At 48.2% G+C, this 15,048-nt stretch overlaps 1 long non-coding RNA gene across 1 annotated transcript; it reads right to left on the bottom strand.

Moving 5' to 3' along the window:
* Positions 1–5,400: 5,400 nt before the first annotated feature.
* Positions 5,401–13,904, bottom strand: LOC105004843. The gene is made up of 3 exons (XR_827262.1): positions 13,736–13,904; positions 11,448–11,600; positions 5,401–5,770 (listed from the first exon to the last, which is right to left on the bottom strand). It is a non-coding gene; the product is annotated as an uncharacterized LOC105004843 (long non-coding RNA).
* Positions 13,905–15,048: the final 1,144 nt, after the last annotated feature.

Raw genomic sequence — 15,048 nt, 5'->3', positions numbered from 1 at the left:
GCATCAGGTGGCCAAAGCACTGGAGCTTCAGCTTCAGCCTCAGTCCTTCCAATGAATATTCAAAGTTGATTTCCTTTAGGATTGACTGGTTTGATCCCTTGGTTCGCTATCCAAGGGACTCTCAAGAGTCTTCTTCGGCCCCAAAGTTCGAAAGCATCAATAGTGACTAGAAGAGGCAAACACAGGAGAAGAAGGAGGGGGGCAGGGGTGAGGGAATATTCCAAACCCACAGCCCCCACCACCACATCTCCAAACATCCCTTCCCCACCTCTCTCCAAAGTCACACAGCACAGTGAGCTCTCCTCTCCACCCCCACCCACCACAGGCTCCATGGCCCTCTCTGCCTTCCTCCCTCGCGCCCTCCTCCCCGCCCTGCTCTCCACTCCAAGCTCCTTCCTCCAGGAGGCTTTCCTCCGAGAGCAGCTCTAAGTGCTTTCTCTGGAAAATCGATTTAGCCTCTCGCATCTTCTAAATATCTCCTGCCCATCATCCCATGAACACACCGAGGCTAGGGGGAGGAAGGCCAGCCAAGGCTGAGGGGAAAATGTGTGTGTCACAGTCACTCATCACTCATCCTACCAGACGATGGGGAAGATCCTGGGCTGCCACTGAAGACACCTGGATGTCACCTCAGCTCCATCACTCAAGAAGTATGTGACCTCCAGTGGGACATTTAAACCTTGGACTTTGATTTAGAGTAGAAACTGGGAGCAGGGGCTCCTCCCCCTGGGATGAGAGATGCCATGAACTTTAAACCTGCCAGATCTGGGGCAGAGAAGTGAGAGATAGAATCATATCCCATCCTGGGGAAACAGACCCAAACAGAAGGATGCTTTCACAACACAGTTGGTTTGTGGTCCTCCAAAGCGCAGCAAAGGACACAGGACTCTAGAGAGACATGACGGCTGAAGGCGGTATGATCTGGGGTGGATCCCTAACATGGGATGGGGGGAGGGCATCTATAAAGGACATTATGGGCACAACTGGAGTGTGTGCATGGATCACATAGCAGATCATCGTTTTGAGTCCATGTCCCATCTCATGAGTCTGATAAACTGTATAGAGGGTGTGTAAGAAGATGCCTTTGTGTTTGGGAGACACTCACTGAAGTATTGCCAGCCAAAACCCAGGACTCTCCAGCTTTTTCAAATGTTTCAGAAATTAATAATAGCCCAAGTGTATATGTGTATGAGTGTATATGATACATATGTACTATATATGGGCTTCCCTGGTGGCTCATATGGTAAAGAATCTGCATGCAATGCAGGAGACCTAGGTTCAATCCCTGAGTGGGGATGATCCCCTAGAGAAGTAAATGGCAACCCACTCCAGTGTTTTTGTTTGAAAAATCCCTTGGACAGAGGATCCTGGCAGGCCACCGTCCATCGGGTTATAAAGAGTCAGACACGACTGAGTGACAAACACACACATACTGTACTTATGTTTTATATATATATGGAGAGGACAGTGCCAAATGCTAACAATAGGAAATCTGATAATTTTTTTATCTTATTTTAATGACTTTACTATGGAAGCATTTCAAAGCAAAGAGTTAAAAAGCAAAACAACAGTGGTACACAGGAGTCCTGCGGTTATGAACTTCAAAATATCAAAGACACTTGTTACCCAGCTCTCATTCAACAAGGATTTGCTGAGCACCTGCTGTATATCAGACACTGCTAGGAACTGGGGCGTGGGGGAAAGAAGCCTGAGTCTAATGGCCAGACCAAGATCAGGAGTGCAGAGGGCTCTGCTGTGTACTCCCCCATCCTCCTTGGGCCCCAAGGCTCTCGTGCCCTGGGAGAGCTGGGGCCCACTGCCGGGAGGCCCTTCCCAGGAGCTGCCCACACCTGAAGGCATCTACTTTGGCACTCCCCTCCAGGAATCTGACGGCTGGTCATTTGGGGGTCCAGTTAAAGGCTGCTGGCCCCTTGTCTGGATTTGGGGTAACAATAAAGGACTCCCAGCTTCAGCTCTCCCACAGGGTCAGCCAGACCCCTGGGGAAACAGCACAGCAATTCAACTTCTCCCTTTGCCAAGAGCACGTGACCGAAGACTCAGGGTTTGTGTCCAAGGAAACTGAGAACTCTAAAGTCCCAGCAGGAATCAAATGCCAGAGTCAGATCAGGCAAAGTCGAGGCGGGTTCTCAAAGGAACGATTGACAGAAGTGTGGGTGGGGTGTGGTGGGACTACAAAGGACAAGGCAGTGAGCTGGGGCTGGGAGCAACCAGGCTGTGGTTACCCCTACAAGGGAAGTCCCCAGAGAGAGTGGTTGTATGGAGCAGGTCCTTCGGGGAGACACAGCCAGCCTGAGAGGGCCCTGCAGAGGGAGACCACTGCCCCCTCCATTCTCCCCACCTGGCCTGAGTCACTGCCCCCCCAGGGGCTCAGGGCACAGGGGATAGAGAAGGTGGGGGTGGATCTGGGGACAGGTGGAAAACAGGAAATGGCAATCCCCACTCCAGTATTCTTTCCTGGAGAATCCCATGTGCAGAGGAGCCTGGTGGGCTATAGTCCATGGGTCGCAAAGAGCTGGACAGGACTGAGTAACTAACACTTTTACCATCACTTCAGGGCCCAATATTCCACCTTTGGATCTTATCCCTTTGAGAATCTGATGGGAGTTCTAAACTCTCCCAGGGAAATGGAACCTAAACACACACACAACTTTGCACCTAATTTTGAGAATTTCATGGATACTCCCCCAGGAAGGCAGTGCTATGCAGTGGTCCAAGTGGACCCTCAAATATGGGCTCTGGAAGGGAGGAGAAAAGCAGAAGAAAGGGAGGAGGTGCCAGTACCCTTATCCTACAAAGTTGGGAATCGAGAGTTACATCAGCAACTGTTGTTGGAAGAGGAGGTGCTCCTGCAGAAACCAGAAACAGTCTCAGAAAGTTCACACATTGGGAACAGGGACCTAAATGCTCATCTGAGCGACTGTGGGCTGAGTAGCTACTGTCTAATGACAGGGACTGAGGAATGGAGGTACAAGTTTGAGATCTGGAGTTTGGAGAGAAAAACATAAACTGGAACTATCTTCCAAAAGATGTTGTCTCTCGGACAGTAGGAAAGCTCAGCAGGTGAGGTGCAGCTATTTTCATGTTAACATTTTCTGATACGTCTGAGTTGTTGCCACATATGTGTGTGTGTGTGTGTACTGTATATTACTTTGGTAAATAAAAATAACTTTTATTTTAAAAGCCTTGCTTTGTGTCTGCCCTTGTCTCTACCCCTGCAGGTCCCCAAGGCAGGCAAACCCTGCATCCCTTCAGCAGGCTGGCTCACTCCCACCTGCAGAGCAGAAACAGCCCTGCTTCCGCCACCTAATTCTGTGTCACAAAAACCCAAAAATGCTGACTCAAAACAGTAATGCATTCTTTCTCACCATTCTGTGGATTGACCAGGTGGTTCTGGCTGGGATCTCAGGAGAGCTGTTGACCAGAAGCCTCTGTTGCTCTGTGTGCGCATGTGTGTGTATGTGTGTGTGTGTGCATATGGTGCGTGGTATGTGTGCATGGTATGTGTGTGCATATAGTGTGTGGTGTGTGTGTATGGTGTGTGTGTGTGTATGGTGTGTGTGTGGGGGGTATATGTGTGTATGGTGTATGTGTGCATATGGTGTGTGGTGTGTGTGTATGGTGTGTGTTTATGTATGGTGTATATGTGTATGGTGTGTGTGTATGGTGTGCGGTGTGTATGTGTGTGGTATATGTGTGTATGGTGTGTGTATGTATGGTGTGTGTGAGTGTATGGTGTTGGGGGGGTATGTATGTATGGTGTATGTGTGCATATGGTGTGGTGTATGCATGTGTGTGTGCTGTGTGTGTGCATATGGTGTGTGGTGTGTGTGTGTGGTATATGTGTGTATGTGTGTGTGTGTTTGTTGGTGTGTGCATGTGTGGCAGGTGTGTGTATGCATGCTATGTGTGTGTGCATGCTATGTGTGTGTGCAGGCACAGCCACTCTGCACAAGTGTTTCCTGAATGTCTGTCCAGGTGCAACCTGCAAGGACTCAGGTTGAGGGTCCAGGTCCCAGCCTGTCTCTGTGACAGGGTGAGAAGGGAGGGGAAGGACCAGTGGCCAGATAAGCATCTTAGCGGGACTTCTGACTGTCTTTCGAGGCTTCTAGGCAAGAGAGTAACAGACATGACAGTCACACCCACTGAACTCCCCAGGTGGAGGTGTGGAGCCATCATTAGACAGGTCCGTGGGGTGTTGTCTCTGAAGGAGACATAGAAATCTGGAGCACACATTGCCTCCAGGAAGAGACAGAAAAGGAGAGAGACCCTTGAGTATGAATTCTTCTGTATCTTCTGGGTTTTATTTCATGTGAGCAGCTCTTCAAAAGCAGAACTTAAGATCGATCCTGGCAAAGTAGACAATAGTTCACCCGAGTTTCTTCATAAAGAGGAATCAGTCAAATCCAAATTGAAGAGAATTCTGCAAAACAAATGGGTTCCCTGGATGGCTCAGCAGGTAAAAAATCTGCCTGCAATGCAGGAGATGTGGGTTCAATCTCTGGATCAGGAAAATCCCTTAGAAAAGAAAATGGCAACCCACTCCAGTATTCTTACCTGGGAAATCCCATGGACAGAGGAGCCTGGCAGGCTACAATCCATGGGCTCGCAGAGTCAGACATGACTGAGCAACTAAGCATGCACGCACAACTGCCAAAGGAACAACCTGAACGCTTTAAAATACCAGCGTCTGGAAAGACAAGGTGGGTAGGAGAAGGTTCAAATGAGAGGCAGGAGAGAAGACCCAGCAGTGGGGGGAGGTGATGGGCCTTATCTGGACCCTGGATCAAGAGGGAAAGGCCAGGATTAGGAAAACTGGCAAAATCTGAATATTGGCCTCAGAGAGAGACCAGATGTGCCTCTGTGTAAGATTCACTGGTGTGATAAGGGTTTTGTTCTTATAAAGGAGAATGTTCATGTCTTAGAATAGATGTGCAGACTTACCTGCACAAAATGTGCAACTTTCAAATAGTCCAGGGAAAAAAAAAAAACAAGAAGAAAAGAATGAAGGAAATGTTACTGATTTTTTTTGGACCAACGTCTGCGTTTCTATAGCGAGATAGAGTAAATGTGGCAAAACGTTAACTGGTGATGAATTTGACAGTTATTATTCTCACAGTTTTCTGCGGCTGAAAATTTTTTCAAATGAAAAGTCGGGGAAAATTAAGATGAACATAAAATAAAAATCCTTTTTAAACAATTGCTTATGAAAGGAAAAATTAACGAGTGTTGGCAGATTCTAGAATGAATGTTGAAACTTTTCATATTTTAGTCAAAAACACATCCCTCCCCTGGACGGCAGTGGCCAGCTGACCCGCCCCCTCCTGCAGGTGACAGGACGCTCAGGCTTTCAGATGCCTTTTTAAAAACACTCACCCGGACTCCACACAAAGGGAGAAACAAATCACGGTAAAGGCGCTGAGGGAGCCACACACTCAGAAAATTCTCCGTTCTTTGCAAGCATGTAGACGTTTCCAACAGTGCAATGACCTGACCTTTTTCACACGCCAAGCCAAAGTCATTTTTCTTTGAATAAGCTCAGATTTAGAACAAGAAAATTATCCAGGCGGCCTTTAAAGCACGAGTGTGATTGTGGGAGCTCCCAGCACCAGAGCAGCGAGAAGGGCCAGGTTGATGGTTGGTGACTTGGGTCCACTGGATCAGTGATGTCCCTCCTTCCACATGCAGGTGTTTGTCAGTTCACCACGAATTCAGAGTATGGACTGGCCACCACGCTGCATTTCTGGTAAAACTGGAAATAATAAGAAAGAAAACTCATTACCATTCATGGTCGCCCAGCAGTGAGTTGACCCTGATAGACGTCTGCAGAGGAGGGTGTTGATAGTACTAGGGGGCACCCAGGGAGAGGGGTCCTGGCTGGGCCAGTAGTGCCTGCAGAGGGGAAACCTGAGATGCAAAGAGGTGTGGAAAACTAGGGGTGCTGAGAACAAGGTCTTGAATTTGACTCTGGGTATTCAGATTCGGGATCCAATCCTGAGCTGGCACAGTCTCTCCAAGCCTTATCACCTTCATCCCTAAACCGGGCGGGTGAGGAGCCACCAAGAGGTGTGCTCTGAAGATAAAGAGAGGGGAAACCTCTGAAGCCCCTGGGTGTGGATGAGCACAGACCAGACCTGGACATGCTCCACGGGGACTAGACCTGGGGTTCCTCCATCACTGCTCAGGGGCGAGTGGAAGGTGTGCTTTGTGGCCCTGGCAGGGAGAGTGGGGAAGGTGGGACCAAGGAGCCACCCTCCAAGGAGAAAAGAGATGCCTCATGAACTGCAGGGCTTATGCTTCCATGAGTGGAATTTGCAAGTTTGGATTCTGAACTGAACCCCTCAAGAAAACGGGGCTGAGACTAAGGCAGGATCTGTCACCCACCTCCCCACCAACTCCCCACTAAATATGTGCCGAAGAAAGCGGTTTTATAGTTATATCCATGGAGAAAAGAGGGAGCCTTCAGAAGAGCCTGATTCACTGGGACAACTGGGCGGCCACCTGGGAAAAATAAAGCAGGATCCCCACCTTACGCCTCAGCCCAAAATAGACACAAGCAAAGATGCTCGGCACCGCTATTCATCAGAGAGATGCAAATCAAAACCACAATGAGATGTCAGCTCACACCTGTCAGAATGGCCACCATCAAAAAGACCACAGATAACAAATGCTGCCGACAATGTGCAGGAAACGGAATACTCATACTCTGCTGCTGGGAATGGAAAAAGAGGCAGCCACTATGGAAAACATGCGGAGGTTCCTCAAAAAATCAAAAATAGAATTACCATATGAGCCAGCAATACTACTCCTGGGTATTGTCTTGAAGAAAACAAAATATTAATTTGAAATATTATTTAATTTGAAATATTTGTTATATGCACCCCTATGTTCACTGCAGCATTATTTGCAATAGCCAAGATACGGAAGTAACCTAAGTGCCTACCAGTATATAAATGGATACTGATTAGTTTTTATATATGGATACAGTTTAGGTTATATATATATATATATATATACACACACACACACACACATGGAATATTAGTCATTAAAAAGAAGTTAATCTTGCCATGTACAACAACACAGATAAATCTAGAGTGTTTTATGCTAAGTGAAATAAGTCAGACAGAGAGGGACAAATACTGCACATGGTATTTTCATTATATGTGGAATCTAACAAACAAAATGGAAACAGACTCATAAATACAAAGAAGAAACAGGTGGTCACCAACAGGTCAGGGGTTGAGTAAAATAGCTGAAGGAGATGAAGAGCCACAAACTTCCAATTACAAAATAAATAATTCACAGGGATGTGGTTTACAGCTAACAGAATACAGTATTAAATACTAATTTTTATGTATGGTGACAGATGGTTACTAGAATTATTGCTACGATCATTTCATAATGCATTTGATTGTCAAATTACTATGTAGTACATCTGACACTAACATAATATTGTTCATCAACTACACTTCAGTAAATTAATAAGTACATAAATAAATAAATTCCAGATGGGTCAGAAATTTAAACATTAAAACAAACCATGTAAGCATTAGGAAAAATGGAATAAGTTTTTAAAATAAGCTCAGAGTGGGAAAGATTTTTCTCAGCAAAACAAAATTTGGAAGGCATTTTTTAAAGTAATAAATTTAATTATATTAAAATTTTAAATTCAAGTGTCTAATAAAAGTCCAATTATAAACAAAATACAAAGAGATTTACAACTTGAGGGTTGGCAAAGGTCAATTTCCTTAATATATAAAGCACTTCTAGATATCAATTAAAAAAAACCCGACTGAAGTGAAGTGAAAGTTGCTGTCATGTCCGACTCTTTGCGACCCCATGGACTGTAGCCCAGCAGGTTCCGCTGTCCATGGGATTCTCCAGGCAAGAATACTGGAGTGGGTAGCCATTCCCTTCTCCAGGGGATCTTCCCAACCCAGGGATTGAACCCAGGTCTCCCACATTGCAGGCAGATTCTTTACCATCTGAACCACCAGGGAAGTCCAGAAAAAGGCCAACAACCTAATTAAAAAAAAAAAACAAAAAACGAGATAGGGAACGCCCTGGTGGTCCAATGTTTAAGACTCCGTGTTTCCACTGCAGGCAGCATGGGTTCAATCCCTGGTCCAGGAACTAAGATCCTACATGCTAGGTGGTACAGCCAAAAAAAAAAAAAAAAGATGGGAAAGGTTAGAAAAGAACTTATAGAAATGGGAATAAAGGGTCTTTGAACATAATGAGAATATGCTTTAACCGCACTGGTATAAAGAAGAATTATAATGACTACTACATACCAATTACTTTTAGCTCCTGGGCTGGCAAATATCAAAAAGTTTGACGGCCCTCTGTGTTGGTGAGGGTGTAGAGAAACAGAAGCTCTCAAATACTGTTGATGGGACTTAAGAAATCAGTACAGTCGCCCTTTAGAGGGCATTTTGACGATATTTATCAAAACTAAAAATGCACATATCTTTTGGCCAAGAACACCACTGCCAGGATTTATCCTGCAGACACACAGGCACTTGCGCCAAGCAGTCTAATTGCAAAGATAAAGATGCTCACTGTGGCTTAGAGAGATAGCAAGATTGGGAGCAACCCAAAGGCCTGGAAATAAAGAATTGGTTAAATAAATATACAATGCTACAAGGGATACTAACAGCCACTTTTTAAAATGAAGAAGCACTTTCCGTGCCCATACAAAACTATCTCCAAAATATATTAAATGAATTTATATACAGTTGCCCCTCCCACAGTGGGATTGTGTTCAGGCCCCCACCCCCACCTTCAGCCACACTCCAAAATCCTCAGATGCTCAAGTTCCTCATATAAAATGGTGTAGTGTTTGCATATGATAGACCTCCATCCTCCCATAAACTTTAAATCATCTCTAGATTACCTACAATACCTAATACAATGCTGGCCCACACAGCAAATCCAGGTTTTGCTTTTTGGAACTTTCTGGAATTTGGGGGGAGGAATTTTTTTTTAATTTATTTATTTTTAATTGAAAAGTGAAAGTCCCTCAGTCGTGTCCAGCTCTTTGGGACCCCATGGACTATACAGTTCATGGAATTCTCCGGGCCAGAATACTGGAGTGGGTAGCCTTTTCCTTCTCCAGGAGATCTTCCCAACCCAGGGATCCAACCCAGGTATCCTGCATTGCAGGCAAATTCTTTACCAGCTGAGCCACCAGGGAAGCCCAAGAATACTGGAGTGGGTAGACTATCCCTTCTCCAGCAGATCTTCCCAACTCAGGAATCAAACTGGGATCTCCTGCATTGCTGGCCAATGCTTTACCAACTGAGCTATCAGGGAACCCCTTTTCATTGAAAGATGATTGCTTCACAGTATTGTGTTGGTTTCTGCCAAACATCAACATGAATCAGCCATAGGTATACCTATGGCCCCTCCCTTTTCCTCCCTCCACCTCCCTCCCCATCCCACCCCTCTAGGTGTTACAGAGCTCCCATTTGAGTTCAGCAAATTCCCATTGGCTATCTATTTTACATACGGTAATGTATGTTTCCATGTTACACTCTCCATATATTCTACCCTCTCTTTCCTCCTTTGGGGGAATATTTTTGATCCACGATTTATTGAACCCATAGTGTGAAACCTGCAGATAGGAAAGGCTGACTGTGTGTGTGTGTGTGTGCGCGTGTGTGCCCTGCATATATTTATATGTACATACAAATGTATATAATCTATATTATACATTTGTACACACCTTGCACAAAATATACACATATATATGCTTGCAGGGACTACCTCTGGAAGACGCACAGGTAGTGGTTCTCTCTAGAGAAGAAGAAGGGATAGAGGGGTGAAGACACTTATGTTTCATGTGTGATTATACTAACATGTAGATGTTTTACCTATTTTGAAAAATAACACACTTTGCACTTGGGTAGATCAGCCACGTCTTCCTCGTGGACAAGTTCAATCCCTCAAGACAAAAACCAGACTCCTAGGGGACCCCAAAGGTGATGCAGGCTTGGAAATGGAGAGACCCATTGGAGGGCCCAGTGCACCCCGCTGCTCTAGGCTGGAGCCAGCCCCAAGCCCAGGGAACATGCTTCTGGCAAACTGGCCAGGCAGAGAGAGAGGGCGTGGGGAGAGGGGTGGTGGGCTCTCCTAGGCCAGAAGCCAGTCACCTCCAAGAGAAGAATGAAGAAGGAGGCAGGGCCAGGACGAGACTCAAGGAGGTGGCTGGGTTGGGGAGGGCCGCTGAGAGGGGCCTGGCTCAGCCCAGGGTGGGGTGGAGGTGCAGAGAGCTCCTTCTCAGACAAAGACTTGGGCCCAGCAGGCTCTGAGCAACTTGAAGGTCCCACAAGGCTGGAAACAGCCCCCCAACCCCAGAGCCACATTTCCGCCCAGAAGTCGGCCTATGTTCGCGGCCACCACACAGGCTGGACTGAGTCAAGGAATTCCAAGAACAGTTGGCTCCCGCACTAGCAGGCGACCCCCCACCAGATGTGCGGTTGAGCTGGACTTGGGTCTGCACTCTGTAACATCAGCCATTTTTCTGCACCCAGGTTTTCCCCTCTATGTCTCAGTTAAGTGTTCCTTTTGGAAACTTTCAGCCCTTTTATGGCATAGTTAAGGGGAGAGGAATTTTTCCAGAACTCAAAAGACGCTGGTTTAGCTGGGTTGGGAGGAGAGGGCGATTTAGGGGAGAAGAGCCGAAGCAGCTGTGGCTGGGGTGAGGGTGGAGGGACAACATGAGACCTTGGGGAGCGGGGGACTGGGCTTCTCTGGGCCTGGGCCACCTGTCCCAGGGGCCACGGGTGCTGAGTCTCGACGGCCTCCACACATTACAGCTCTCAGCCTTTGGTCCTCCGGTACCTCTCATCACCCCGCAAGTCTCCTGCCCTGGCACTGTCAACACTCAACACACATGTTCAAACGTGCCCTGCCAGCCCCGGGCCCCCGTGGTTCCCTTCCTCCCCACAGCTTGCCTTCACCTCTCTCCAGCGACACCAGAGAGAAAAACTGCTGGGAAAAAGAACTTTCTGGAACCCACCCCAGCTAAAGTTGCTAAGGCAACTCAGAGGAGAGCAAGTAAACTCCACGGAGGCCACTAATCCACCCAACTCCAGGGACTTGCAGGGACTTCTGGGGGTCTTTGGAGCCCCGTCCAGTCTGCCCACTCAGACCCCCTCGGCCCAGCCCTCTGTGAGGCGTCTGCTTTCTCCACTCTGTCCTCTTCCTCCCATGGCTTGTTGATTTCCTGCCAAACCATTTCCCTCCTGGCTCCAAACTTCTGTCGGGAAAGAAATGAAATCAGCACTTGGAGGGCTGGAAGGGGAAAAACAGCTGCTTCTAACAAAGTGGGGTGGGGGAGGAGCTGACGAGCAGCTGGATCCTGGTGGAAAAGGAAGTGTCTGGTGGGGGCGCCGAGCTCATAGCCAGAGGGGCAAACTCACAGCCCAGCGGGCACCAGGATGGAGGCTTCCTATGGGCGTCTTGGGCTGCAGTCTTCAGACGCAAACATATCTCATGTCCACATTAACCGTCCTCGGCTGTGTGTTTCCCTCCACTTGATAGATGTGAGTCCAACATCTTTCCTCTTGACTCTCCTATGAAGAAAAATTATAGTGCATGTGTTTGGAACATGATAGAGAACAGTGGAGGATGTGGTATCAGGACCCTCCACTAATATTGATCAGCACAGGAAGACACGGTGGCCTCCACCAATTGTGGCCACGTGGAATGTGGGCCTCTGATAATAAATCTGACCTAGAGACCCAGATTCTTGTGCACAAATCGCCTAAGATTTAAATGTTGGCAACTAGCTTCCCTGGTGGCTCAGATGGTAAAGAATTTGCCTGCAATGCAGGAGACCTGGGTTCGATCCCTGGGTTGGAAAGATCCCTTAGAGAAGGGAATGGACTCTGGTATTCTTGTCTGGAGAACTCTGTGGACAGAGGAGCCTGGTGGGTTTCAGTCCAGGGGGCACAAAGAGTCAGACACAACTAAGCGACTAACAATGAGTGCAGAGGCCTTAAGGCACTGGCAGGCCAGCTCACTGGGGGCTGAGCAAAATTAATGTGAGAGCTGGGCTGACAGGTCAGAGGCAGAGACCCTGCTTTATGGGTGAAAGCTGATGAGTGGACTTGGCTGATCGAGCCACCATGGCCTGGAGTGGGCAATGCCCGGGGCCCCACCCACCCCTTGGGTCTCCTTATAACAGCTTGTATCGCTGACTCCTCCCCACTCAAAAGGGCTTTTGCTCTCCAGAGAGTGCCCCTGAGGTTCGTCCTTGAAAGGCTGCCCGCCTGCCACAGAGTTTCCTTGCCTGGAGACGGTGAACCCAGAGCACTGGAGCTTCACAGTCTTCTTCCACACCCCACTCATCCACCATCTTTGGTGAAGGACTAACAGGAGTATGGACATTTGGCCCTCTTGCCTCGAGTCAGGATAACCCTGAGCATTCCTCACGCTCCAGAGGTCCCAAGGCTAACACACCCTCTGCGGGCTCTGCCTAAAATTGCTCCCGCCGTGGCCTTCCCTCTGTCCTGACCTGCTTTCTCCACTCCCTTCGAAGTTTCTCCTGGGAGAACTTCCTTAATAAACCACAGGCACATGAGCCCTTGTCCCAGGATCTGTTCTGGAGGCCCCTCCCGTAGACACAGCCAGGCTAACAGACAATTCCGCCCACAGTGGAAAAAAGAAGTTTGCCAGGAGCTGAAACCACAGTCAGAGAGCCTCAGAACTGTCAAAGGACACTGCCTTTTCTGAGAATCAGCTTAGGGTGCTCAGGGCTCCCGCAAGCCCTCTACTCTCCTGTCCCACCCCACCCCTTCCTCTGCAGGTCACCCTTCTTTTACCTTGTGGTTGCTCCCAAAGCTCCCCCTCCCCCAGGTCCACCCCCCACCACCTGGCAGCCATGCAGACTGTATGTCTGACCCCACCCTAGGCCCGGGGGTGGGACTTGACTGGTAAAAGCCAATTTCAGTAAGTCCCAGCCCTGTCGCATAGTGGCTGGTACAAATAACCCACCTGGAAGTCATTTAGAAAACAAAAAAAAAATTCCCAGGGAATGCTTTGGGGAGTGGGGCACAACTAACTCAGTTATCTTGAAGATGGAAATTCTAGAAGACAGATGCAACCTTGATATGAAGGCTTGGAAAATGAGGGAAGTAGGTGAGAATAGGGGTTAGGGTTAGCAGCCAGACTGGATGGTTGTGATGGACTCTATGGCTTCCCTGGTGGCTCAGTGGTAAAGAACCCATCTGTCAATGCAGGAGATGCAGGAGACACAGGTTCGATTCCTGGGTCAGGAAGATTCCCTGGAGAAGGGAATGGCAAGCGACTCCAGTATTTTCGCTTGGGAAAATCCCATGGACAGAGGAGCCTGGTGGGCTACAGTCCATGGGGTCGCAAACAGTCAGACGTGACTGAGCAGGCACTCACGCACAGAAGAGGGTGGATGAGAAAATGGAAGAGAAAGGAGGACAGAGACCAAACCTGGTGTCTGTCGGTTGCAACCAAAAGCACCTAGGAAGTGAAGGAAGTCAGTTAGTGCTGTGGGCAGCTGGGACACCCAGGACAGAGGTGACCACCAGAGAGAGGCAAGGGCCTCGGAGTTACCCCAACAAGGGGGAAGGGACCTGGGGCATTTACCCATCAACTCCCACCAGCCAGAGCAGCAGGGCTCCGGCTCCTGGGGCCTCCCACTAGAATCCTCGGAGGACATTTTTTTCAAACTCACGATGCCTGGGTCCATGTCCAGAGATCCTGGGTTCACGAGCCCCAGTGCTAGGGCTGGAGAAAGCTCCCCAAGGAATCCATGTGCACAGTACGGCTTGGGAAGCCCCAGTCTCACTGACTTCTCGGATCCCCTGGAGCCTGCAGGCTTAGGGCCTCCCTCAGTAAGTTCAGCTGAGGATGGAAACCCTGGGAAAGCCGCCAGTGCAGCTGGAGATAAATCACTCACGGGCCGGGACCGTAGCCGGTGGAGGCTTGAGAAGAGAGGGTTCTGGCCTTCACTCCACTGTTTGCGCTCCCGTGACCAGAACGGAGCCCGACCCACAGACGTTCTTTTCAGGAGGAAAGAAAAAAAGTCAAACATATTTTCTGAGGTTTAATTTCCTCCCAGTGTCCTGAGGAAACCTTCCTAAAGCTCAGGCACCCTCAACTGAGTCTCCAGTATAACATCAAAGACTTTGAAATCGATACCCAGTGTGATTTTGCTAAAGTAAATAAAAACCAGGGGAGGAGGAAAATTAAAAAGAGCCTGGGTCTAGGAGAGGCCGAACCTCCACCAAGAAGGTGATAAAAAGAGGCTGGTTGGGGTAGGGGAGGGAGCAGAATTCTGAGAGTTTCAAATTCAGGGAAAGGATTGCCAGATTCAGCAAATAAAAAAAGCCTCGTTCAATCAAAAACTGGATGCCTAGTTCAATTTGAATTGCAGATGAACACTGAATAATTCTTTCAGTGTAGAAGTGTGTCCTATGCAATAGGGGGCATATTTATATTAAATATTGCATGGGGCAAATATTAAAAGTTGCATGCATTCCCTATCTGAAATTCAAACTTAACTAGGCATCCTGATTTTATCTGGCAACCTACAGGCGAGTAGATAGGTCTCAACTGATTGTGCTGTGCTGTTGTGTCTGACTCTTTGTGACTCCGTGGGCCATAGCCTGCCATGCTCCTCTGTCCATGGGATTCTCCAGGCAAGAATACTGGAGTGGGTTGCCATTGCAACTCGTTCAGTTCAGTCAGTTCAGTTGCTCAGTCAGGTCCAACTCTTTGTGACCCCATGAGCTGCAGCACACCAGGCCTCCCTGTGCATCCCCAACTCCCGGCGTTTGCTCAAACTCATGTCCATCAAGTCGGTAATGCCAGCCAACCATCTCACTCTGTTGTCCCCTTCTCCTCCTGCCTTCAATCTTTCCCAGCATCAGGTTCTTTTCAAATGAGTCAGTTCTTCACATCAGGTTGCCAAAGTATTGGAGTTTCAGCTTCAGCATCAGTCCTTCCAATGAATATTCAGGACTGATTTCCTTTAGGATGGACTGG

This window comes from Bison bison, unplaced genomic scaffold, assembly GCF_000754665.1.
Source record: "Bison bison bison isolate TAMUID 2011002044 unplaced genomic scaffold, Bison_UMD1.0 scf7180017864484, whole genome shotgun sequence".
In the NCBI taxonomy this organism is placed as follows: Eukaryota; Metazoa; Chordata; class Mammalia; order Artiodactyla; family Bovidae; genus Bison; species Bison bison.
This window is presented reverse-complemented; position numbering and strand designations above follow the sequence as displayed.